Genomic DNA, 25470 nt, shown 5'->3' with positions numbered 1-25470 from the left:
TTTTATGTATATAATATATTATTAGTGATAGTCACCATGACATACAATAGACTTCTTGAAATTATTCCTGTCTTACTGAAATTTTATATCCTTTAACTAACTATGGAATCAATATAAGTGTTCACCGATGAATGAATGGATAAAGGAAATGTGGTATATGTGCACAATGGAATACTATTCGACCTTAACAAAGAAGAAAATACTGTCATTTGTGATAACATGAAGTAACCTTTTTCTGTTCCATGATCTCATCTAGGATGCCCATTACATCATGTGCCTTTAAGCTCCTTCGGCTGTGAAAGTTTGCAGACTTTCCTTGTCTTTGATGATTTTAGCAGTTTTGAAGATTCCTGGCCAAATGTTTTGCAGACTGTCTCTCATTTGGTATTTTTCTGGTTTTCTCTTGAATATATGAGGACTATGAGATTGGAGATGGAGGACCACAGAGGGAAAGTGCCACTCTCATATTGTATCAAGGATACTTAAAATCAATATGATTTATCACTCTTGATGATGACTTTAACAAACTGGCTAGCACAGTGCTTCTTAAATTTCTCCCTCCAAAGTAAATTTCTTCCTTCTTTCTATACTGTACTCTTTGGAAGGAAGTCACAATGTATGGCCCATATTTAAGGACTGGGGAGTTATGCTTTTCTACTTAAGAGGGCCAAGTATCCTTACAATTATTTAGAATTCTTCTGCATGGTAGATTTCTCTCTTCTAATCAATTTATTTTTTCATTCAACAATTCATTTATACCATAATGAATTCATGGGAAATAACCTTTATATTCTTACTCAAATCATTGGAGCTTTGTCAATTTTGAGCCCTTTAAGTTGGCTGCTGTGTCCCTTTAACATATCTCATCATTGTAGGATTTTGTTTGGTTTGGGTTAGGTTAGGCTCTTTTTTTTCCCAGTACTTCCTTACTTTCTCATACAACAGCATGGTCCACATTCATCTGATATATTTCCTAACTCAGTAGTTGAATTTGCCATTTCTTCAAGGAGCTCTTGTTCCTTTAAGTGAAGTATAGTTTTAGAAACTAAGATATAATGGCTAGGTGTGCTGATTACAACTGGGATAGCATTGCTTCTAGGTGCTCTCAGTTGCCAAAGCATGGAAGTACATACTTGTATACCAATTCCCCTATATGCAAAAATCTATAAATGTTACTATATATAACCATATGTATATAAATAAGCACATAAATGGTAGTTTGCTCACAGAGAGAGCTAAATAAAGTGTTAGTTATCATCATCATTATTTTGCGGACCTATGATTTAGTAGTTTATACACCTTTGCTTCTCTCTCTCTCTCTCTTTCTTATTAGAGACAGGGATTCACTGAGTTGCTTAGTGCCTCACTTTTGCTGAGGCTGGCTTTGAACTCGCGATTCTCCTGTCTCAGCCTCCTGATCCTTTGGAATTACAGGCGTGTGCCACTGAACTCAGGACTTTTGCTTATTTCTAATGTAAATTGACACAAAAAAATAAAAACAAAATCCCATGCAAATGAGGATCTATGAATATTCCAAGAAAAAACAAATTGTGAATCTATCAGTTCTACAAGTGCCACCTAATACAATAGTAAGCTCTGAAGTTTCCCAGAGAGAATAAAGATGCCTAAGAGAAGGACAACTATATGTATTGCTTGTTGGTAATCCTCATCATGAATAATCAGATTAAAGTAGCTTCTTCCTGAGTACTTCATGTTTATCAAAAAAACCTTCTACAATAGGTTTCAGTAGAGACCCACCCATGAACAATCACATGAATGGAAATAAGACATCTATTTTTCCAACTATCATCCATCCAGGCACTAGATACCACAGGAAACAAAATGTTGGAATCTGTCTAAAATACAATTATTAAAATTTCATAGGAAACCATTCAGTATTCATCAGTGCCTATATACTAAATTAAATATTTGCTAGTTTTTAACATTATATAGCATACATTAAGTTTTTTCTCAGTTTTCAAGGAAAATATTGAGATTCAAAACTTTTAGTTTTTAAAAGTAATCCTAAATTCTCAAAAGGATATTATTACTGGGCCAATAGAAATGAATAGCTTTGTAATTCTTCATTTGTGAATAAATTACTTTTATCAGGATTTTGCCAGTTTGGTCTGCCACTAGCCACAGGTGAATGTACCATTTGTATTATATCTTCTCTTTTTTTAGTTAGGAGACCATAGCATCTCATTGTTTTTTAATTGTCCACTGGACCACTGTACATGAGAATATACTGAATGCTCTAATTTCTGTATCTGAAAATATGTAAATCTTCTGACGAAGCCATTTCGCTAAGTAATAGATATATTTAATAAAACAAAGACAGGGTCTAAAGGCAAGGATTAGGTAAAAATTCTTTCAAAATGATAACAAAAGTCTAAATATCATCAAATACTTAAAAGATAGAAATTAGAAATCCCCACAGCAACAATACTTATTAGCCTAGAAAATAATCGTCTGATACAAGGTCCTATTAATGTAATCAAGTGACATATAATTAAATGAGCTTATCCCCATAAAAAAGTTGTGAGAGGAAAGAGAGATGTTAACTATTGATGAAACAATAAAGCACAAATAAACTTGACTTCTAAGAGTACACTATTGGGCTGGGGATTTAGCTCAGTGGTAGAGTGCTTGCCTAGCATGAGTGAGGCACTAGGTTCGATCCTCAGCACCGCATAAAAAATAAAGAAATAAAATAGAGGCATTCTTGTCCATCTACAACTAAAAAAAATTAAAAAGAGTACACTATTACTTTTCAGGCATTGAGAGAAAAAACAGATGTCAAAGCATAAAAGTAAATGAAGACTTAGTTACTACCCCAGCACAAATAAAATCAGATGCTAACCAAATGCTTAAGAGCACTTTGTGAAGATGATAGGATAGCATATGTTTTTGAAACTACCCTAGGGGCTAGGGGTCTGTTCCAGGGATAAAGTGCTTGTCCAGCATGTATGAGGCCCTGGGTTCCATCCCCAGTACCACCAAACAAACAAAACCTGCACTTTGAAAAAACATGTCAAATATAATAAATTAACTTCAAAAACAATCCAAGGTCCTAGTAAAATTAAATGGCAATAATCACTAGGACTTTTCATAAATATTCTGGTCCTCTTTCTCATTCTGGGCACATAGTGGGATTGTATACTAGAATTCTACCCCGATCCCTTGAAATTATGTGTGGTCATGCAACTTGCTTTGGCCAAAGCAATCTGAGCAGTAATAGCCTCTATCAGATACTGGCAGAAGTTCTTAGAGTAAGTGTGTACCTCATCACATCCTCTTTGTCTTTCTTCCCTTACAACAGTTAAGGCTCCAGAATAAGGTTTCCCCATCAGTCTGGATTCTGAAGTGAAGAAGACACAGAGCAGACCCTCCACACAAACCTCAATGGACATTAAGGACATAATGATAAATATAATCAATTTTATCTTTAACATCCTAGAATTTGGGGATTGGTTTTTACTATAGCAAAACAGTCTACACATAGAAAACACTAGAAAGAGCAGGTGTTTTCTTTTTAGTGTTGAACCTAGGGTTGCTTTACCACTGAGCTACATTCCCAGATCTTTCTTATTTTTTTTTTATTTTTAGACAGGGTCTCACCTAGTTGCTGAGGGTCTTACTAAGTTGCTGAGGCTGACCTCAAACTTGCAATCCCCATGTCTCAGCTTCCCAAGTCACTAGAATTCCAAGTATGTGCCCCCCCCCAAATCATTTAAGATGATAGCAGAGATAAGATATAAGTATGTACTACTTGAAAAACTATACTCAGATAGAAATGGATTTATGCAACAAAAATAATAGTAGAGAATGACAGGAATTCTGGCAACAGTGTCAGAGCCTTTAAATGGTAAATATGTAATAGCAAAAATTAAAAACAGTAGAAATATTTAAATTGAGGAAATTTCCAAGAAAGTAGAGCAAAATGGCAAAGAGATAATTAGAGAGAAAATGAAATTAGATCCAAGAAAACCAGTATGTGAAAAATGATCAAAGAACTCAAAATTTCCCAGAAATAAAAGATTAAAAGGTTCTATTGAATGGCCAAAACAATGAATGAATGAATGAATGAATGAATGAAACTCACGTTTTTTGTGTGCCAATACTGTGGATTGAACCCAAGGGCATTTTGCCACTGAACTATATCCCCAGCCTTTTTTAAAAATTTATTTTTTAAATTTTGAGACAAGGTCTCTCTAAGTTGCCGATGCAGGTCTTGAACTTGCAATACTCCTGCCTCAGCCTTCTGAGTTGCTGGGATTATTGTCATGCACATTGTGCCTGGCTGGACCCACTTTTGAAAGGAGAGAGAAAGAGTAAGAGTCACAAGAAATGAATTTTTATGTTTTTATTAGTGCATTATAGTTATACATAATATTGGGGTTTATTTTATTGGGGTTCATTTTGACATAATAAACATACATGCATGGAATATAATTTATTCCATGTCAGTCCCTAGTCCTTCCTCTATCCCCTCCTCCCTCCCCCATTCCTCTATCTATACTCTACTACTCTTATTTCTATTTATTACTTTTTAAAAAAATATTGCTTTATACATAAACATAAAAATGAAATTCACTGTGGCATATTCATATATGCACATATCATAATTTGATTCCATTGTTCCTCCAGTTTCCTGTCCCTCCTTCCTCCCCCTTTATGCCCTTCCTCTACTCTACTTGTTCCCCTTTTAAATTTGTTGAGTATGGAGGTAGTGATCACACCAGCTTACCTTTAATACAATTCTAGGTCCCCTCCAATCTTTGGTGTGCTTAGGTACCTGCTAGCTTTCTGTTGGGCCAGAGGAGATGGTCTCTAATTATGACTTAGCAGCCCAGTTACTCTGTTGTGTAGCTTTGTGCATTCAGCACTGTCAAATCCATTGTGGGCTACCCCATGTATATTTCGGAGTATACAAGGTATGGCAGTCCAAGGTAGAGGTATTATAGTCTGTTTGATGTGGCATTGGATGGTCTGTGGTGGGGGTGGGGTAAGGCTGCTGTCTTCCTTGGAGTGCGCAGGTTACAGGTCAGTGGGCTTGTATCTAAGCTCACTAGTTGGTGGCTAGTGTTTGTGAGTTGCTCCTCTGTAAGCCCCTTTGTGGGATATAGTGTCATTGTATACGCAACAGATTCTCTACTGGCTTCTTGGAATTATCTTCAGGAATTGCCTTCTGTGGGTCTGTACATCTAAATGAGAATTGAATTAACTGGAAATTCTCAGACTAGCAGCTGTGGATCATCCTAGAGGTGCTGCGGCACAGAAGCTACTTCCCCAGTTGCTATGGATTTCTCACCGTGGTTTCTTGTTTGTCAACCCAGGGCCCATGCCTGCATGCTTAGAGAGTGCTGTGATGCATCTGCTAACTGTTTCTATTATGTGCAAGGGCACAGGATGCAGGGTTCATGGCTGTGATGCTGACTGCTATGGAAAGCTATGCACCTGCTCCCCTCCACAGGGCCTTTTTAAAAGTGGCATAGAGTTGGTGGCCATCTGCAAGCGTGGGACCTGTGATTTCAGGCTCTCTGTGGGTGTTCTGTTTTGCAGAAGCTTCCAACCTGTCTGATGTAGATGACTGGAGTACTGTACCCGTGACTGAAATGGAGAATCTGTTGGCCTGCCTGTGTCTGAATTCCTACTGCCCATGGTTGTGAATTGCAGGCACCTGCTCCCCTCTGCTGGGTCTTCTTCAAGGTGGGCGGCACTATGTAAGCATTTGGTAGCTGGCTGAAACTGTGAGAACTGTGGGTGTAGACTCTCTGTGGGTCATCTGTAGACCTTGGCTGGTACAGCTCACTGTGGTTTTACCCATCACTGGGATGGAGACAGGATGTCAATTGGTCTGCCATCACCTGAGCTCCTGCTGAGGCTGTGTGAAGCACCAGATTGGGGATAACATTCCCCAGGAGTGATTAGCTCTCGGGTCAACTAGTTTTGGTAACCTTCAGCTAGCAGCAATCCCTCTACAATTTCCTTATAGACAGATTACTGAGACAACCTATTTCAGAGGCATTCCCTTTGGTTTTATTCATTACTATCTGTAGGTGGGTAAAGGCTGTATTGATTTAATTTGGGTCTGTACATCTCTGGGTAGGCTGGCTAGCTATGCACTCTACAAAATGACAGCCCTGCCAGGTGCAGCTTTCAGTCCACAGTTTGGGTTAAACTGCATGATCTCCTTCACTATCTTTGCTGCTCCTGTCCCATTTCGATTTGGTCTGCTTTTCTTTCCAGCTGTTGCTAAGGAAGTGAGCTTATGTGCCTTCCCTCTCCCTCATTCTCTCTTTATTATCCCTCTCCCTAACCCCAAACAGAGGTCAAGGAATTCTGTCCTTATTTTCTGCTACAGTAACCAAACTCCAAGTCCCATCAAGTCTCAAACTGTCCAGTATTGAGTCACCCACCTCTCTCTCTGGTGACCTATTCTTTCACTGCTTCCTTTCTGGGCTGTGGATGACTTGAGGGTTGCTGTCTAGATCCACTCTGCTATCTTCATTTCCATGAAATGAATTTTTTTTAAATAACAAGAGGTTTATACTCCACTGTACGGATTTTGCTTTTATTCTAAGAAAAGTGGGAAGTTACTGTGAAAGAAGTACAAGAGTCTGTTTAATGCAAAATGGGTCAATCTGTTGCATTTGCTAATACTTTCTTTCCCTCATACTCCACCAACATTTGAATGACTGATATATTAAAGCATCAGAATCAAGAAAATGTGAAGAACTTCTATAAACCACTAATAAAAAGACAAATAACCCAATAGAAAAATAGGAAAAACTTGGAAAAAAAAGCATTTCACACAAGAAGAAACACATAAGGCCTATAAAATATATGGAATTAAACTCTCCTTAGTGATCTGAGAAAAGCAAATCATGATTAAAATGATATGCCATTTTGCATACATTTAACAAAAACTAATGTGGTAATTCCAAATGTGGGAGAGGATTTGGATCACTAGGTTCTCTTCTACATTACTGGTAGGACTGTAAGTTTATACAAATTTTTTTGAAAACAATTTGATATTAGTTTCCAGAATTGAACATTGAACATTCACATATATATGAACTAGCAATTCCTCTTCTTACAAAAGAAACCTTTTAATATATAGGGAAGGAGTCAATAATAAGGATATATATATATATATATATATATATATATATATATATATATATACACTATTTGTAAAAGCCAAAACTTTAAAATAACAAATTCCTAAGAACAGAATAATTCATAACAAAATATGGTAAATTTGTATAATGGAATAATATACAACAATGTGAAGGAATGAAATAGAACTACATGCAGCAACATAGATTGATAATAGTAAAATAACACTATGTGAGAAAACCAAGCCCTGAAAAAATATATAACACAATATTCTTTTTAAGTGAATTACTTAATTTAAAAAATGCAAAATTATACAATATAAATTTTAAGCTTAGATATGAAACTTTAAAAAAGAATAATAATCAGAAAATTCATGACAGTAGTTAGCTCCAGGGATAAAGCAAAGAGACAGAATGGGGGAACAACACAGAGTAAATGTAAAGTTACCAAGTGGTTGAGATATACAGACCTATACATATATATGTGTATGCATGTGTGTGTGTATGCGTGTGTGTGTGTGTGTGTGTGTGTGTGTATGAACTTGAGGAAGGAAAAAACCTCCACTGATTTTCAAGAATTGGTTTGACACTGTTGGAAGCTTGCCTGCTATTCACAGCAAAGTCTTGTTATTCTCCTGGTGGACATAAACAATTTCATAAAATACCAACATCAGACAAGGTCAATCTGAGACTATGAAAAAGTAAAATTAAACAAGACTACTCTTTAAATTTTTCTAAGCACAAACAAAAACTATGCCTTTCTACAATCTTCAAAATATGAAAATGTCTTCTTCTCAGCTAAAATAACTCCCACTCTTAACCAACTACAACATTAGCCTCACAAACTCATCCTTCCCTTTAGATAAGTTATTGAGCTACCCAATAATAGAATAATCTCCATTTATTTTTTAAAAATTTTTTGTAGTTGTAGATGGACAGAATGCTTTTATTTTATTTGTTTATTTTTATGTGGTGCAGAGGATTGAACCCAATGAATGCCTCATGCATGCTAGGCAAGCACTCTGCCACTGAGCTACAGCCCCATCCCCTAATCTCCATTTCTTAATAGCATCAAATCCAGAGTTAAATAGCATCAAATCCCTTTTTTTTTTGATACTGAGGATTGAACTCAGAGTCTCTTGACCACTGAGCCACATCCTCTGCCCAATTTTGTATTCTATTTAGACACAGGGTCTCACTGAGTTGCTTAGTGTCTCGCTATTTGCTGAGGCTGGCTTTGAACTCGTGATCCTCCCGCCTCAGCCTTCCAAATTGCTGTGATTATAGGTATGCAACGCCATGACCAGCTTCCAGAGTCTTTCTTCCTTAAACCCACCCCCAATTACCTAGAACAAGCCCATGTCCTGTTTTGAAGCCTCTTAAATATCTGCTAAATGAGATAACATCGCCCATGCTGCAATGAGTAATAAACTCAACATGTTCAACTATAGATGTGCTCCTGGTGTTAGGCTAGAGGATACTAATTAATTAACTAATATATTCTAAAAGCCAGTCATGGTGGTACACACCAGTAGTTCCAGCTACTTGGGAAGCTGAGGCAGGAGGATGGATTGAGTCCAGGAGTTTGAGATCAGCCTGGGCAACATAGTGAGACCCTGTCTTAAAAAACAAAAAATGTGTGGAGTGACTGGGAATGTAGCCCAGTGATAGAATCTGTGCTGAATATGGCCCTGGGTTCTATCCACAACACACAAAAACAAAAGCAGTGGTGGAGCTCAGGAAAAATTGGAGGCTTTAGCCCTATTGAGTTATATATCTCTATCTGATTTTTCTAACTAAAAATTCTCTCCCTTTAACATTCTGTTTGAATTTTTTCATGTGTACTGGGTAAAAAGGAGAAAGACTAGGGCCCTGAAGGTGAGGCATGAAGGAGTCTAACTACAAATTCAGTCTATTAGAGAAAAAAAGTCAAAGAAGGAAGCACTTATAAGAGTAGCAGCAGCACCAAGAATATCAACTGTCCTTGAAAATGACCTCACGACTCACTGAATGGCTTTAGGTCTTAGAAAGACTTTGTAGTAGACCAAGCTACTACTTTAATGACCAACTCCTTCTCTGTCCTCTTATCCAATATCTCCAACTTTCAGGAATTATTTTTTAGTATGATTAGAAAAGAAGCAAGCTGCATTGTTCACTTAAGGGGTTGAAGAAAAGAGAACAGTACAGGACTTCTATCAATTTGACCATCAATTTTTTTTTTTGTCTTCTGTTGTCAAGGCTGTCTTTCTTTTCTTATTCATTCATTTTTTATTATTAGAGCTTTACAGTTATATACAGTAGTTAGGTTCATCCCCATAAACTCATACACGCATGGAATTTGATTTCAGTTCATGATCCCCCCTTTTCCCTTTCCATCTTCCCTAACGTCTTCCCTCCCCTCCCCTGTTCTCCTTCCTTGACTCTACTACATTTCCTTACACTCATCTATTTATTTCAAAGTTGTCCTGTGAGATTCACTAAGCAAAAGGAAAAAAAAAAGGGGATCTGAAGATAAAGCAGGAAAAGCTGTAGGCATGGAGGGGCATAGCTTCAAATGAAAAAATCATGTATATTTCTTCACTTTCACAGCACATATGCTAAATAATAAAACAATACACAGTGCTCCTATGTAAGAATAACAAACAAATTTGAGAAGTGTCTTAGTTTGCTAGGCCTGTCACAATAAAATACCAGAGACTGGGTGGCTTAAACAACAGAATTTTATTTGCTCACAGTTCTGGGAGACAGAGATCCAGATGTTGGTAGGTTTGTTTTTTTCTGAGTCCTCTTTTCATGGCTTGCAGATGTCCAGTTTCCAACTGTGCTCAAACATGGTCACTCTTCTATGCACATGCATGTCTGTATCCTAATCTCCTGTTCTTTTAAGGACACAGTTCTCTATCCTTTTTTAATTAAATTTAAATTGTTAGCTATTCTTTTGTAAGGAGAAATGAACAAGGACGGAAAGAACTAGGAGGGGAGAACTGGAATGAAATAGTATGGGGATTGGACAGTGAATTTTTCCCCCTAAGAAACGAGCCATTAAAGAGTCATTGTGTGTTGGCTCAACCAAGGATGGGTCAAAATTAAAGGCCCTGGGGTAAGCAGAAAAACTTAACTAACTTTAGTCAAATCAAGGGAGCAGGTATATTGTCCTGATTTGTCAGCGAGTACAGTTTATCTAATCACTTGGGAGGCAAAGAATGGGAATTTGGAGGGTCTGCATATGTAGGTAAACAAGGAGGTCTTACCCAAGTAACAGGGAGAGGGTGGTTCTTTGCAATGTTTCCTAGAAAACAAAAAAGTGAAAGTATTTCTTAATTGGCCCTGTTTTCCAGGAGCACAGGGCTTGGGTAAAATTAAACATTGTAAGTCCCTGCTTTTGTTCAACACGAATGATATTCATTGCTGGGTAACTCGGGGTCTCCAAGCATTTCTCCAGACTTCCTTAGCAGTGTACCCAGCAGCTTATTCAGGGAGCAATCCAGCCCATCATGCATTGCCTGCTGCAGTGACATGTTCTTTGAGGTAAGGTATATCAAGTGGCTGGTAAAATGATGGACTAGAGGAATGAGAGAGACTTAATACAAGGAGATTGAATAAAGAGCTTGTTTTAATAATCTGGATGGAAAAGATAATAACAGGTGACATTTACTTAACACTTACTTTGTACCAGACACCACTATCATATATTGCACCCTGTTCTAATTATATTAAAAGTATAACTTCTGAGGACGGGGAGATTACTGAGGAAGAACAGGAGTTTGGGGCTGATCATTAAAGTACTTGCCTGGACCTTTGCAAGTCTTTCCAAGAACCAAAGCCTCTCTATGAATCCTGAGGTTATTTTCACTGACAATTGGTTTCCTGGAGTTGCTCCTGCTCTCACAATTGATTCTTTGGTCAACTTTCTTCTTTCACAGTCCAGAGTCCTGTTTTAAAATTCTTTTATTAGATATGGTGGCTTGTTTTTTGTTTGTTTGTTTTTAACAACTTTATTGAGGTATAATTTACATACCATAATATCCTCCCACTTTAACTGTACGATTCAATATTATACTTATGAACTTGTGCAACCATCAACACTATCTAAATTTAGAATATTTCCGTTATCCCAGAAAGATCCCTAGTGCTCATTTACATCCACTGCATATTCTCATTGCCAGCCCTGAGCAATCATTTCATGCTTCTATTGTCTATAGATTGGCCTCTTCTCAATTTCCTGGAGGCCCATGCTGGCCTCCAACTCAATGCTCCTGCCTCAGACTCCCAAGTAGCTGGTACTAAAGCATGTGCCACCATGCCTGCTCTTCTGGATTGTTTTTTTTGTTGTTGTTTTGTTTGTTTGGGATTTTGTTTTTGTGTTTTGGTACCCAGGATTGAACCCAGGGGCACTTACTCACTGAGCCACATCCCCAGCCCTTTTACTTATTTTATTTTATTTATTTATTTATTTAGAGACAGATTCTCACTAAGTTGTTCAGGGCCTTGCTAAATTGCTGAAGCTTGCTTTGAACTTGCCATCCTCCTGCCTCAGCCTCTCAAGCAGCTGGAATTACAATCTTCTGGATATTTTTAAATGTAATAACACAATATGTGGTCGTTATTGTCTGGCTTCCCAGATGCCTTTTCAATTTGGAGCTAAAACTCTCTTGTGCCTCTCTCTCAGAACAACAGTCTTCTTCTAGTTATCTAGTACACATAAGCTCCATAAATCATTCTTCAATTAGAACATAAAAGGGAGGGGCTGGGATTGTGGCTCAGTGGTAGTATGCTTCCCTTACACGTGTGAAGCACTAGGTTGGCTCCTCAGCACCAGGTAAATAAATAAAATAATAAAATAAAGGTATTGTGTCCATCTACAACTAAAAAATATTTTTTAAAAAAGAACATAAAAGGGAGATGGACTTCATTCAACTTGTATTAGTTTCTATGCGTTCTTTCCCACATATATTATATGAATATCCAAATATATACAATGTGTGTTTAGCCTCCCCTGCTTTACTAATATTAAATGAACAGTAGAACATAAAGATCTTCATCTAAATTGTTTTACTCTAATATATTATATTGTAAACAAAAATCCTGCATAGAATAACCTTAGACATATGTCATTTAGAAAAATGCATATACACCTGGAAAATATTTATTCTATTAGTGGAAATGTTGGTCCAAGGGAATGTGCACATTTGGGATTCTGAAAGAAAATGACAAGTTTTCTACTACACTCAAATCCAACTTTTAGACCTGTGACAATTTTATTCATTAAATATAATATAATATTTAAATGAATTCAGTGTGCATATTGCTTGGCACAAAGAAGTTACTCAACAAATATTTAATAAACTTTTTAAATTTTTGACTCTTACCAATATTAGCTTGAGAGATTTTGTCCAACTTATATTCTTTCATCAACTATGAGTGTCCATTTCCCCCAGTTTCAGTCATCACATTTTTTAATTTTAAAAATTATTTAAATTTTTAAAATATAATTATTTTAATTTTAGCAAATAATTATTTTCATTCATAAAACAATGACTTGAAGAGTAAATATAGCTTGTCTTTGAATACCTTACTTTCCTCCCTAATCACTTTCAACTCCCATACCACTACTTCTATTCTTCCCTTCTCCACCAGATGCCTAGGCTTCCTAATACTCTTTTTTCCTACCAAAATGTCATTAATGCATCTGTTTATTTTTTAGTAGTTCTTTTTAGTTACACATGACAGTATAATCTATTCTGATATATTTATATAAGCATGGGATATATTTTATTTTAATTAGGATTTCAGTCTTGTGGATGTACACGGTGGTGAGATTCACTATGGTGTATTCATATATGTACATAGGAAAGTTATGTCAGACTAATTCCACTGTCTTTCCTATTCCTATCCCCTATATACCTTTGTACCTTCTGACATAAAGAAATATCTATCTTGGGTTGGCTCAGTGGTAGACAACTGGCCTTGTATGCATGAGGCACTGGGTTTGATCCTCAGTACCACATAAAAATGAAAAATAAAGATTTTAAAAAAAGAAATATCTATCTTGATAAGAGTAATTATCTCCAAAATGTGATGAACATAAGGTTTCTCTGCTCTCAGATTTGCATCTGGATAGCTCAGTTCCTGGGATCTCTTTGCTACTCCAGCTATGCCTTGATCTCTCCATCTATAAAATGCAGCTAATAATAGTACATACTTCAGAGAGTTATTGTGAGAATTAAATGAGTTATTTATGTAAAGTTGTGGTTTCAGTGCCTGACATATACCAAGAATTCAATAAATATTGTTGTTCTTACTACCAGAATTAGGAGGGTCTCTGATGGTTATAGCTGATGTGTTTACTGCCACCCCTATACTGTTAACAAAACTCTGTGAGTAGAGTAGTACACATGGTTTTGGATCTTTATATGAAGCATATCTGATTCTGAGAGGAGGACTTAATTTACCACATTATAAAACCTATAATCCCAGGTTAGACCACACTAAATTTAAATCCTACCTCCAAGAATTAGACCATGATTTCAATGTTTCTTTCTCTCTGAACAATGTAAAACAATACACTAAATATCAATGCATTATCTGCAAATATCTGTTGGTTTTCATTTCTCTTTTTAAAAATTCTATATTTTGGGCTGGGATTGTAGCTCAGCAGTAGAGCGCTCACCTAGCACGGGCGGAACCTAGGTTCGATCCTCAGCACCACATAAAAATAAAGGCATTGTGTTGTGTCCATTTACACCTAAAAAATAAATATTTATTTTTTTAAAAAAATTTATATTTTAATAACTTAACAATAATCAGTAATTACATTTATAACCCAACAAAATGAAATACATGTTCATATATATAATATATATATATTATATATATATAATTTAGAAGACATTCCATCATAAAGCAATCCAAAAGGAAACTTATCTCTAATTTAAATCTTAATATATATAAGGTAATGCAAGGAAACAAAAGATTTTAAAGAATTATTTAACATAATAAATAAGAAATGGATATGAAAAATTTCATCAGGTTCCTAATAAACTTGAAAAAAATTAATAGATTTTTAAATTAATACAATATTAGGGCATAGTTTCCAACCTTAAAAAGTATAAATACTAAGAATAAAACTATTAAATATTATCTAGGATGCAAAGAAAGAACCATTTACATAAATCTAAATTTCTATGGTATTTGATAAAATGGTCAAAACATTTTTCTCAGTTATTCCACACTGGGGACTCTTAATAAGGTAAAAATCGGAAATGCAGAAGATGTTTATACTCAAAAATTCTTTACAGCATAGCTTCTAATAGTGAAATGGGGGGGGATTTCAATATTCATAGAAATGGAATATATGTGATTAAACAATAAATTATTATAGAGCATAAAAGATACCCTTGGAAAATTGTTTGAGTGGCATGTATATAAAACTAAATAATACATGTAAAATATACATTACTGCATGATGCCAATAAAATAAAAATGTGCAATACTTGCACAGAAAAATGGTTGGGAAAATACATCAAAAATTTGATAATAAGGAATATGAATGCTACTTCATTTTTTGAAATTACTCTAAATGTAGGGCTAATTTTTACCTGGTGATTTCAAAATATACATAAGGGCTAGTGATACAACTAAAAAAAGCTTCATAATAGTTATCCATAGGTTGAGGGAATATACATTGTTGTCCATATTAAATTTTCCTGTACCTACCAAATTGTCAACAGTGATCATGAATAATTTTTAAAATCAAAAACTAAAGCTATTTTTAAATATACACAAGAATTATTAATGGCATAGGGAAATATCACCATACAATTATATTTAAAAGCAGGTTATAGAGAAAAATTATGTTAAATGTGAAAAATATAACTAACTAAACAGATGGGGGGAGCTAGTAAAAATGTATCTAAACATTAAAGTTGTTGTCTCTGATATTATTAATGTGAATGTTTGAAAATTTCTTCTAAGTTCATTTGAATCTCGACAGTGTGAACATATTATTTTCATAATGAGAAAAGGTGAAGGCTACAAAATTGAATCCCAATATAAATACAGGGTAAAGAATATGAAAATCATTTAAAGAAGAGAAAGCTTTGAAACACAAAAATATGTTTAGCCTCCCTAATTATCAAAGAAATGAAAACTAAAACGTTGTCAAGATGCTAGTTTTAACCTATCACACTGATAAACAATTATTTTAAGGATCATAATCAATGCTGGAAGGTTGCATTTTATATCTATTCTCCTTGGAAACATTTATTCTGCAAATCTGGAGGGGAAGGAAGCCTAGACACTGCTACAGTTCTAGTTTGTAGAACTTGGCTGCCACCTTCAGGAAATTAATGAGATTAATAATACAGTTTTTTGGTTTGGTTTTTTTGTTTGGTTGGTTGGTTTTTGTTCGTTTCTGGTTTTGTTTTTGGTTGACTTTATCCATATACATGAAAGCCTTTATAAACTTTGTGAACCTAGTAACTAAATGAGTTATAATTCAGGTGACAAATCCTTGGGAAATAGCTAGATTTTTAAGTGAAAGGGAAGGAGAAAGATTATTGTACAAAAGGTAAAGATGTAGAAGAGTTTGTTAATGCAATGTGGGTTAATCTGTTGCATTTGCCAACAATAACTCTTTTTTCCTTATACTCCACCAATAGTTCAATGACTGATATAAAAGACCCTACAATCAACAGTGGCTCAGTAAAGCAAAAAGGGAGTTTCACTAATGGAAGAAAAGTTCAGAGTGCAACTGTTCAATGCATTGTAATAGTAGAGGTATTGAATAACAGCTGCAAAACTGTATGATAGGAAGCTGTAGGCCCTCTTTCCTCAAATAAACATAAAAAGCAAAACAAAACAACCCCCCCTCAAAAAAAAAAAAACAAGTAGGAGCTATCTGAACCAACTTTGCCAGAGTCTGGAAAATAGTCAAAGATTAACAGCAACCAAGCAAATACACAATCAAAAAAAGTTACCCTCAAGGGCTGGGGATGTGGCTCAAGCGGTAATGCGCACGCTTGGCATGTGCGGGGTGCTGGGTTCGATCCTCAGCACCACATAAAAATAAAATAAAGATGTTGTGTCCACCAAAAACTGAAAAAATAAATATTTAAAAATTTTCTCTCTCTTTTCTCTCTCTTTAAAAAAAAAGTTACCTTTAAAATAATAGGATGTTTTGTGGTGTTTTACTTGCCCTTGATCCATGTCCTTCCCACTGAAGTGGTTGGCAGATTTGGTCTTGAAGAAGCAACACAGGTTCTCAGTTCTATCCTTAAACAAAAAGAAGCAGAACACACCTTATTTGCAAATTATTGTGCACACCTGTTCTATCCTACATGGGGGATAGTTAAATGATGCAAGGCACTCATCTTTGCCTCATGTGATCTAAGAAAGGGAAGGCAGCAGGTACTACTTGTAGAGCTGTAAGGAACTTAGAGAAATTCAGTCCTCTGGGAAAAGCTGAAAAAAACACAAGCATGGGGGCTGGGGTTGTGGCTCAGCAGTAGAGCGCTCACCTAGCACTGAGTTCGATCCTCAGCACCACATAAAAATAAATAAAATTAAGGTATTGTGTCCAACTACAACTAAAAAAAAAAGACACAAGCATGATAAGGAAGGATGTATTCTCAGAAACAACCTTAGAAGGCACAGAGCAAATATGCAAAGATTTGGAGAGCTCCTAGCATCAAGGACATCTCTGTCAAAACATTAGCTGAACATGAGCTAAAGGAACAAAGACACCAGTGGATATACATGACAAGGAATAATCTTTGTAAAGTTCAAAAAAGTTCTAAAACACACATATCACTATAACTTTGAATAATAACAAAAATTAACCTAGGGAAGATAGAGAATATGATTTACAACTTAAGTAATTAAATGCTCAATTTTCAATAAGAAAATTACAATGCTATACAGAGAAACAAAAAAAAATGGTCTATTCAAAAGGACAAAATAAATTGACAAAAATTAGCCTGAGGAAGCCCAGGATATAGAACTTACTAGAGAAAGATGTTCAAACAACAGTCTTAAATATGCTTTAAAAATAAAGGAAAATGGCCAAGTGCAATGGCACAGCCTATAATCCCAGCAGCTCAGGAGGCAGAGGCAAGAGGATTGTGAGTTCAAAGCCAGCCTCAGCAAAAGTGAGATGCTAAACAATTCAGTGAGACTCTGTCTCTAAATAAAATGCAAAATAGGGCTGGGGATGTGGCTCAGTGGTCAAGTGTCCCTGAGTTTAATCCCTAGTACCAATAAATAAATAAATAAAAACATGCATAAAGAATGAGAGGAAATCAGGTAAACAATGTAAGAACAAAATGAGTATAGCAGTGAAGAGAGAAAAATTATTAGAAGGAAAAGAGCTAATTCTGGAGCTGAAAAAAATACAGATTATTAAAATAAAAAATTTACTAAACACATTCAACAACAACAAGAAAAACTTGGAGTTCATTTCAGTGAACTTGAAGGTAATGATAATTGAAGGTGAGAAAAGTACAGTCTAAAGGATCTGTTTTAAAGAATTGGACGACACAATTGTGGAGACTGGCAATTCCAGAATCTCCAGTATTAGCTAGTAGGCTGGAGACCCAAGGATGTTATATTTCAAGCCTAAAGGTTATCAGACTATAGCCCCAGCAGAGATCCACTGTTGCAGTTCAAGACGAAAAACTACTACAGAATATACTTTTCTGTGGGGGAGGCAGGTACCAGGGATTGAACTCAGGGCCACTCAACCACTGAGCCACATCCCTAGCCCTATTTTACATTTTGAGACTCGGTTTCACTGAGTAGCTTAGTGCCTCACTTTTGCTGAGGCTGCCTTTGAACTCATGATCCTCCTGTCTCAGCCTCCAAAGCCACTGGGGTTACAGGCGTGCACCACAGCGCCCAGCCAGAATACACTCTTGTTCAGAGAAGGTCAGTCTTTTTGTTCTGTTCAGGCCTTCACCTGATTATATGAGGCTTACCCACATTATGGAGAGCAATCTGTTTTACTGAAAACCTACCAATTTAAATGTTAATGCCATCCAAGAACACCTTCACAAAAACATGCAGAATAACATTTCACCATTATCTGGGCACCATGGTTCAGCCAGATTGACACAATGACGAATTTTGTTATATATATTTTTAAACAATTTGGGGAGAAGGATACTGTGGATTGAACCTAGGATGCTTAACTACTGAGCTATATCTCTAGCCCTGTTTATTTTTTATTTTGAGACAGAGTCTCACTAAGTTGCTTAGGGCCTTGCTAAGTTGCTGAGACTGGCTTTGAACTTGAAATCCTCCTGCCTCAGCCTCCCTGGGATTATAGCTGTGTACTACCACACCTGGATTAATATATTTTTTTATTAAAAAATGAAAATAACCAGTCTTGGTGAGGATGTGGAGAAATCAAAACACTTTTACATCATTGGTGGATGTGTGGAATGGTGCAGCTGCTCTGGAAAATGGTTTGGCAGTTATTCAAAAGTTAAAAATATAATTGCCATATGATCACTCTACTCCCAAATATATGCTCAAAAGGATGAAAAGCAGGGATACAAACAAATTCTTATATACCAATGTTCATAGAGGCATTATTCACAATAGCTAAAAGTTGGAAACGACCCAAATATCCAACAGATGATGGATAAACAAAATGTGATGTATACTTACTGTGGAATAATAGTCACCTTTAAAAGGAATGAAATTCTGTTACATACTACAACTTGAATGAACCTTGAAAGCATGCTCATTAAAATAAATCAGACCAAAAGAAGGACAAATGCCATATGATTCCACTTATATGAAGAATTTAAAATAAGAAAAGCCATTGAGACAGAAAGTAGAATGGAACAACCAGGAACAAGAGAAATGGGGAGTTTAATGGGTACAGAGTTTTTGTTTGGGTGATAAACAGGTTTTGGAAATGAATAGTGGCAATGATTTTGTAACATTGAGAATGTATTTAATGCCACTGAATTATACACTTAAAATGATTAAAGTAGGGCTGGGGATGTGGCTCAAGCGGTAGCGTGCTCGCCTGGCATGCATGCGGCCCGGGTTCGATCCTCAGCACCACATACAAACAAAGATGTTTGTCTGCCGAAAAACTAAAAGTAAATATTAAAAAAATTCTAAAAAAAAACAACAAAAAATGATTAAAGTAGTAAATTTCATATTCTGTATTATTGTGCATGTGGTGTCAAGGATTTAACCCAGGTTATCTCATATGCTATGCAAGTGCTCTACTACTGAACTATACCCCAGCCCAATATTCTATATACTTTGCTACAACAGAAAAAGAAAGAGGAAAGATATTGGGGGGAAGTGGGTGTGTGCTGGAATGAGGAGCTATTGATCAGGAAATAGAACTTTGGAGTATAAGATTTAGAGTGTTCCAAGTTATGACATGATACAATATATCATAATATATTAAGTCTAATAGCAAATTCTGATACTCCATAAAAGTAGTAGAAATACCAATTCTTTTTTTTAACTTTTTTTAATTGTAGATGGACAGAATACCTTTATTTATTTATTTTTATGTGGTACTGAGGATCAAATCCAGTGCTGCCTCACACATGTTCTACCACTGAGCCACAACCCAAGCCCCAGAAATCCCAATTCTTAATAAGGCTTATATTGCCTTCATTTCTATCACTTAGAATCTCAGCCTCTTCAGTTACATAATTTCTCATAATGGACAAAAGTGTGTTTTTACAATGCAAACAGCAAATGAGGTATTAATGAATATTTTGCTGTTCTTATCATTAGATTCAATAAATAAGTGGGATCCAGTATCTGGTGAAGAGGAATCACATTCTCATCCTTCAACTTTGTTGGGGAGGGCCAAAGGTTAAGAGCAGTCCTTCTCTTAAAATGCCTTCCTATTGTTTTACGAGATTTATAATATATCTTTAACTATATATAATTTGCCTTTCATTTAGTTGTTGATAATTATAAGAATGAGAAATATGTACATTTTCCTTGGAAGAATGTTTGGTGCCATGATTAGCTAAAGAGTCAAAATCTTGTAGTAAGATAGGAGTCAAAGCATTAGTGTCTTCTATGAATCTGGTCTGGTGGGAATAGAGTAGATGTGTAAGGCATCTGGAGTTTGAAATAGCACATTGTTTGGCTAATTTACTAGGGGTTTTGTGAAACTAGTGAACAATTCTTAGGGTTTGGATGGAGTTTGGGTAAAGTGCTATCTCGAGCTTTCAGGAAAATTCATTAGTGGAGGAATAGCTACTTCAAATAAAGAGAAAGATATGGATACTTGTAAGGATTAAATGAGGTAATAGATGGGAAAGTCCTATTTTAACTAAATTTACAAACTTGAGATGGAATTTAATTACCCTGCAAACTAAAACTTTCCATGAACATGCAAAGGGCCTAAGTCTTTCATCTAACACAGACCCTTTAGCACAGTGTTTCAGTGTAAAGCTAAGGTATACAGGCAGATTATAGCAGGTTGTGAAGTAAACAGATAGTGAAGAATTGGAGATAGTACCTCCCAGGAAAAAAAGAGAGATGAGAACAAGAGAAGAATCTAAGGTCGAAGTATGTGAACTTTTCAGACTCAGAAAGCCAAAGGTTGAATATTTCCTCTCATATGCAAAAGCTAGTCCAAAATAAGAAAAAGAAGTTGGGGTGGGGATCCCATGAAAATAGAAGGGAGAACAGTGGAACAGAGGAAGGAAATTGGGAGGGAGGAGGGACAAGAAAATAACAACATATGTCTGACTATCTCTGAGACTGGCTAAAGGTATTAAAAACACTCCAGTAGCTATGAGCTTGACTAGCACACAGACTTGGTTTCTTTTAACATTATTTGACTAAAGGAACCAGAGTTGCTTGAAGAAAGGGCTGAGACTAGGACTGGCGTAAAATATATAATATGAACCTAGAACATCTTTCAGTACCAGAAAGCAAAGAAGTGCTTTAAAAAAAAAAAAGGCAAACCACCTTGTTGATAGGAATATATCAAAGGAACACAGGAACAAACTTCCAGAACTCACAATAGCCAAATTTGAGCAAGCTGAAAAACAAAACATTAAAGTGTTATTGGTTATAATGAAAAGCAAAATAAATATCAGTGTGTCCATATTTACAAAAATTACTGAACAATAAATACATCGGGAAGAAGACAAATCTACTATGCAGAAGAATTCCAAACATCATCAATGATAAGTCATATTGTTACCAAAAACTCGGTCCTTGTCCCCAATGGAATCCAATAATGAGGATAAGGTTTTGAGAAAAAGGAAAAAGTTTATTGCTTTGCTAGCAAAGGAGAAACACAGGGGACTCCTGTCCCAGAGACTGTGATTCTGCCAAGCAAGGAGCTTTTAAAGAGGTGGTTCAAAGGCTACATTCAATATGTTTTCTGAATTGTAATTCACTTGTTAATTTGGGAGGTAGTCATTTCTGAGATCTTCTGGTGCCATCTCCAAAGTCTGAATGACTTCATTCCTGTGGTGGGTGTATGCTTAAGGACAGATAACTTTGCCTAGGATGCCAAAGAAAGAAAATCCTGCTTCCCCTGAGATTAAGGAGGAGGGAGAGAGGAAGAGGAAAGAAACATGTCCATTTAAAAAATAAGTTGCAGTGGCACAGCAACAAGGACTATATTCAAAGCATAAAGTACTATTACAATAATGATAACATGTACCCTTGATATGATGTGATGAAATGGCAGTTTCCCCATGTGGTCTCCAAAACCTATAACCTCAGTTTAATAATGAGAATGGCAGTAGACATTATTCTGCAAAATTCCTGACCAGTATTTCTCAAGTCTGTCAAGGTCATCAAAAACAAGGCAAATGACCAGATGCAGTGGTCCATGCCTGTAATCCCAGCAGCTTGGGAGGCTGAGGCAGGAGAATATCAAGTTCAAAACTGGCCTCAGCAACTTAGTGAGGCACTAGGTTAAGAAAGTTTGAGACCATGTCTCAAAATTTTAAGATAGAAAGGGTTGGGGATGTGGCTCAGTGGTTAAGTGCCCCTGAGTTCATTCCTGGTAACACACACACACACACACACACACACACACACACACACACACAAAACCCCTGCAAACAAGGCAAATCTAAGAAAGTATCACAGCTAAGTGATACCTGGAGAAGATGGGACAATGAAATGTAACATGATGATCTGGGTCCAAGAACAGAAAAGAGACTTAGGTGAAAACTGAGGAAATCAAAATGAAGTATGGATTTTATTTAAAATAATTCAGAAAAGGAAAATAAAGGTGTGTGGGAAGGGGTCTCATGAAAATCAAAAAGATTCCAGCAACTCAGGAGGCTAAAGCAGGAGGACTGCAAGTTCAAAGCCAGTCTGGGCAACCTAGCAAGGCCCTAAGCAACTCAGCAAGACCCTGTCTTTAAATAAGATATAAAAAGGAGGTAGGGATGTGGCTCAGTGGTTAAGCACCCCTGGGGTTCAATCCCTGTTATTGGGGGGCTGGGGGAGGAAGGAAAGAAAGAAACAAAGAAAGAAAATTGAAGGGATATCAGTATTATAGAGGAAAAGGACCAGGGGAGAGGAAGGAGGAGAGAAAAAGGGGGAAATACCAGGGAATTATATTGTCCAAATTATATTGTTATATTGTGTGCATGTGTGAATATATAACAAATTCCAACATTATGTGCAACTATAATGCACCAATAAAAATTATGGGGAAAATATGAGCCAAAAGTATTGACTCATAAACTGTAACAAATATAGCCTATTCATATAAGATGTTAATAGGAGAAATTGCATGTAAGATATATGGGAACTCTGTAGTCCCTTTGCAACTATTCTGTAAAACTATTCTAATATGAAAGTTTAAATTATCCATAAACTTGGAATGGTTGCTTAAGTTTCAAGTATAACACTAAATTCTATACTAATTGGGAATAAAGGTTCTAGGAATTATAATCTAAAGACAAACTGAGAGAGAACCTAATCACAGGAACTGCATCATTAGAGTTGAGGTCTAGAGCTCCTATAGGGGGCACTGATACACCCTGGCAGATAGTTTTGTTATCCCTGGTTACTCTATCTCTTCCTTCCACTTTCTACTTTGTTGCTTGATTTATAACTTTGATGGCATAAAGCCCCCAATAGAGGCCCAATATTATATACTTCTTTGACATCCAGTGAAATAGGAAGGACTTCAAATGGCATAATCACAAGTTTCCCTCTCTGCTCCTGTGGATGAGGACCTCACGCAGCATCAACAAAGGATTCTCAAGTAGGGGTGACTAAAGATGGAGAAAAACACAGAGACAAAGAAAACACAGGGACCTTTTCATGTAAAGCTGGGACCAGGTAGGACACTACACTTTGATAAAGGAACAGTGACCCAGAACTACCTCCACAAGTTTATTATATAGTGTCTCATAATCAGGAAATTAAACTATAGGGGCATTGTAAATTGTTTAAGGCTTCTGAGTTGTCAGAGGCTTCTTGTGTACTAAAAAGTTACAGAGCTAGAAACATTCTTTGCAGCTAATGCAGTACTAGAAACATTCTGCTGCACCCAGGAAAGACATTGACCTGGGACATCTGATAACTGTTAGCACTGGAACCAAGAGTCAAGGCTGATAACACCCTCACCTTTGGCAAGGAATATTTCCCAGGCTTGGCTTTTGCCGATGCCAGGGGATCAGCCAATGATAGAGGTTCAAACACTCTCCACATCTGAGCCAATAGCCCTCTTTAACAAGAGGACCAAGTGTAGTTCTTTCTTTTTTTTTTTTCTTTTTTTTATTGGTTGTTCACATCCTTGAGTAGCAGGTTGCATTTTCCTGCAAACTCTCAAAAGTTTTCAAAGAAGCTAGTCACATTCTCCCAGAGGCACCAAGGGTCACCCCACACTCTTGATACTACAAAGCATGCCTCCTGTAACCTCTGGTTGTGTTCTTTGTTCATGAGTGGAAACAGGTAGAAATGATGATTGCATAACATTGGAATGTACTTAATTTTCCTGAACTATACACTTTTAAATGGTTTAAACAGTGAATTTTTATTGTAAGTGAAATTTACCAGTTTTTAAAAACCATTCATAAAGCCCTCTCCAGATCCAAGTGGAACATTCATAGAAAAGCAACAGTATGGGGGCTGGAGGTGTGGTTCAGTGGTAGAGTGCTTGCCTCACATGCATGAGGCACTGGGTTCGATCCTCAGCACCACATAAAAATGAATAAATACAATAAAGTTGTTGTGTCCATTTACAACTAAAAGTTAAAAAAGAAAAGAAAAGAAAAGCAACAGTATGGCTACTTAGGTCAGACTCCCTGAGTCCCAATCCTAATTTCAGACCTTAATGTCCACCTTGGACACATAGCCTGACCTCTCTATGCCTCAGTTTCCTTATGTGTAAAAAGGATATATTAATAGTACCAACCTCCTGGAGTTGTAGTGAGGACAAAATGAAATAACCAGTATAAAAATTTTCTTAACATAATGCCTTGCACTGAGAAAATATGCAACAAATATATGTATTACTATCAATCCCCCTATCTTTTAGTATATCCAATGTCCATTCCCTAGTTTCAACTTACTCAGTGCTTGATAGAACTCATTTCTTTTTTGGCTTCCATAACTCCACACATTTTTCTAGTATTTTACTTTCCATTGCTAGTGCTCCTTTGCTAATACTCTAAATGTTGGAGTAATCCAGAGCTCCACTTTCAGCCCTCTATTTAATCTGTAATCTTTTCGTAAGTAATTTCATCTAGTCCTACCATCTATACACTGGGTGGCATCCAAACTTACACTCCAGAGTTCATCTCTAGCTTGAGTGCCAATACATTTCAATATGGATGTCAGGCATTCCAAAACTAACTTTACATCCTATATGCACTACTCCTCCAATCATCCCTATATCTTGGCCTTGCACATAGCTACTCAACCAAAACACCTGAGAATTATCCTAAGTTTTTGTATTCCCCCATCCAAAACACTGAATCTATCTACTCATCTTTACTGACAAAATATATTCTGAAGCTCTTCGTTTTTACCATTCTACAACTGCTGCCATAGCAATATCAGATATACTATCAGAAAGAGCTTCCTAACTGATCTTTATGTCCCCACATGTTTCTTCTTTTGGAGATACTGGAGATTGAAGCCAGGGGTGCCCTATCCGTGAACCACATCCCCAGCCCTTTTTCTTAAGTTTGAGACAGGGTCTTGCTAAGATGCTGAGGCTGGCCTTGAACTTGCAATCCTCCTGCCTCAGCCTCCCAATGTGCTGGGATTACAGGTGATTACCACAACCAGATTCATGTTCCCATTTTTGCTGCTCCCCTGCCCTTTCCATTCTCCATACTGCAGCCAAAGTGATATTGTAAGACATGCA

General features: G+C 36.4%; 2 long non-coding RNA genes across 8 annotated transcripts in view; one reads left to right on the top strand and one right to left on the bottom strand.

The window, feature by feature from the left end:
• Window positions 1-25470, top strand: part of LOC308638799 — a 227649-nt gene that overhangs the window by 186605 nt on the left and 15574 nt on the right. The gene's annotated exons all lie outside the window — the stretch shown is intronic.
• LOC308638797 overlaps window positions 9833-25470 on the bottom strand; it is a 38970-nt gene continuing 23332 nt past the window's right edge. For 3 of the 7 annotated variants that reach the window (XR_014019924.1, XR_014019927.1, XR_014019928.1), the window contains exons 5-8: window positions 16283-16397; window positions 13795-13869; window positions 10915-11056; window positions 9833-10413 (exon numbers count right to left, since the gene is read on the bottom strand). This is a non-coding gene — a long non-coding RNA (uncharacterized lncRNA). Of the gene's footprint in view, window positions 10414-10914; window positions 11057-13794; window positions 13870-16102; window positions 16221-16282; window positions 16398-21086; window positions 21160-25470 lie in introns of all 7 variants that reach the window. The other 4 variants (XR_014019922.1, XR_014019923.1, XR_014019925.1 and 1 more) reach the window with 4 other exon arrangements.

Source organism: Spermophilus citellus (genome assembly GCF_964194105.1).
Source record: "Spermophilus citellus genome assembly, chromosome: X".
NCBI classification, from domain to species: domain Eukaryota; kingdom Metazoa; phylum Chordata; class Mammalia; order Rodentia; family Sciuridae; genus Spermophilus; species Spermophilus citellus.
This window is presented reverse-complemented; position numbering and strand designations above follow the sequence as displayed.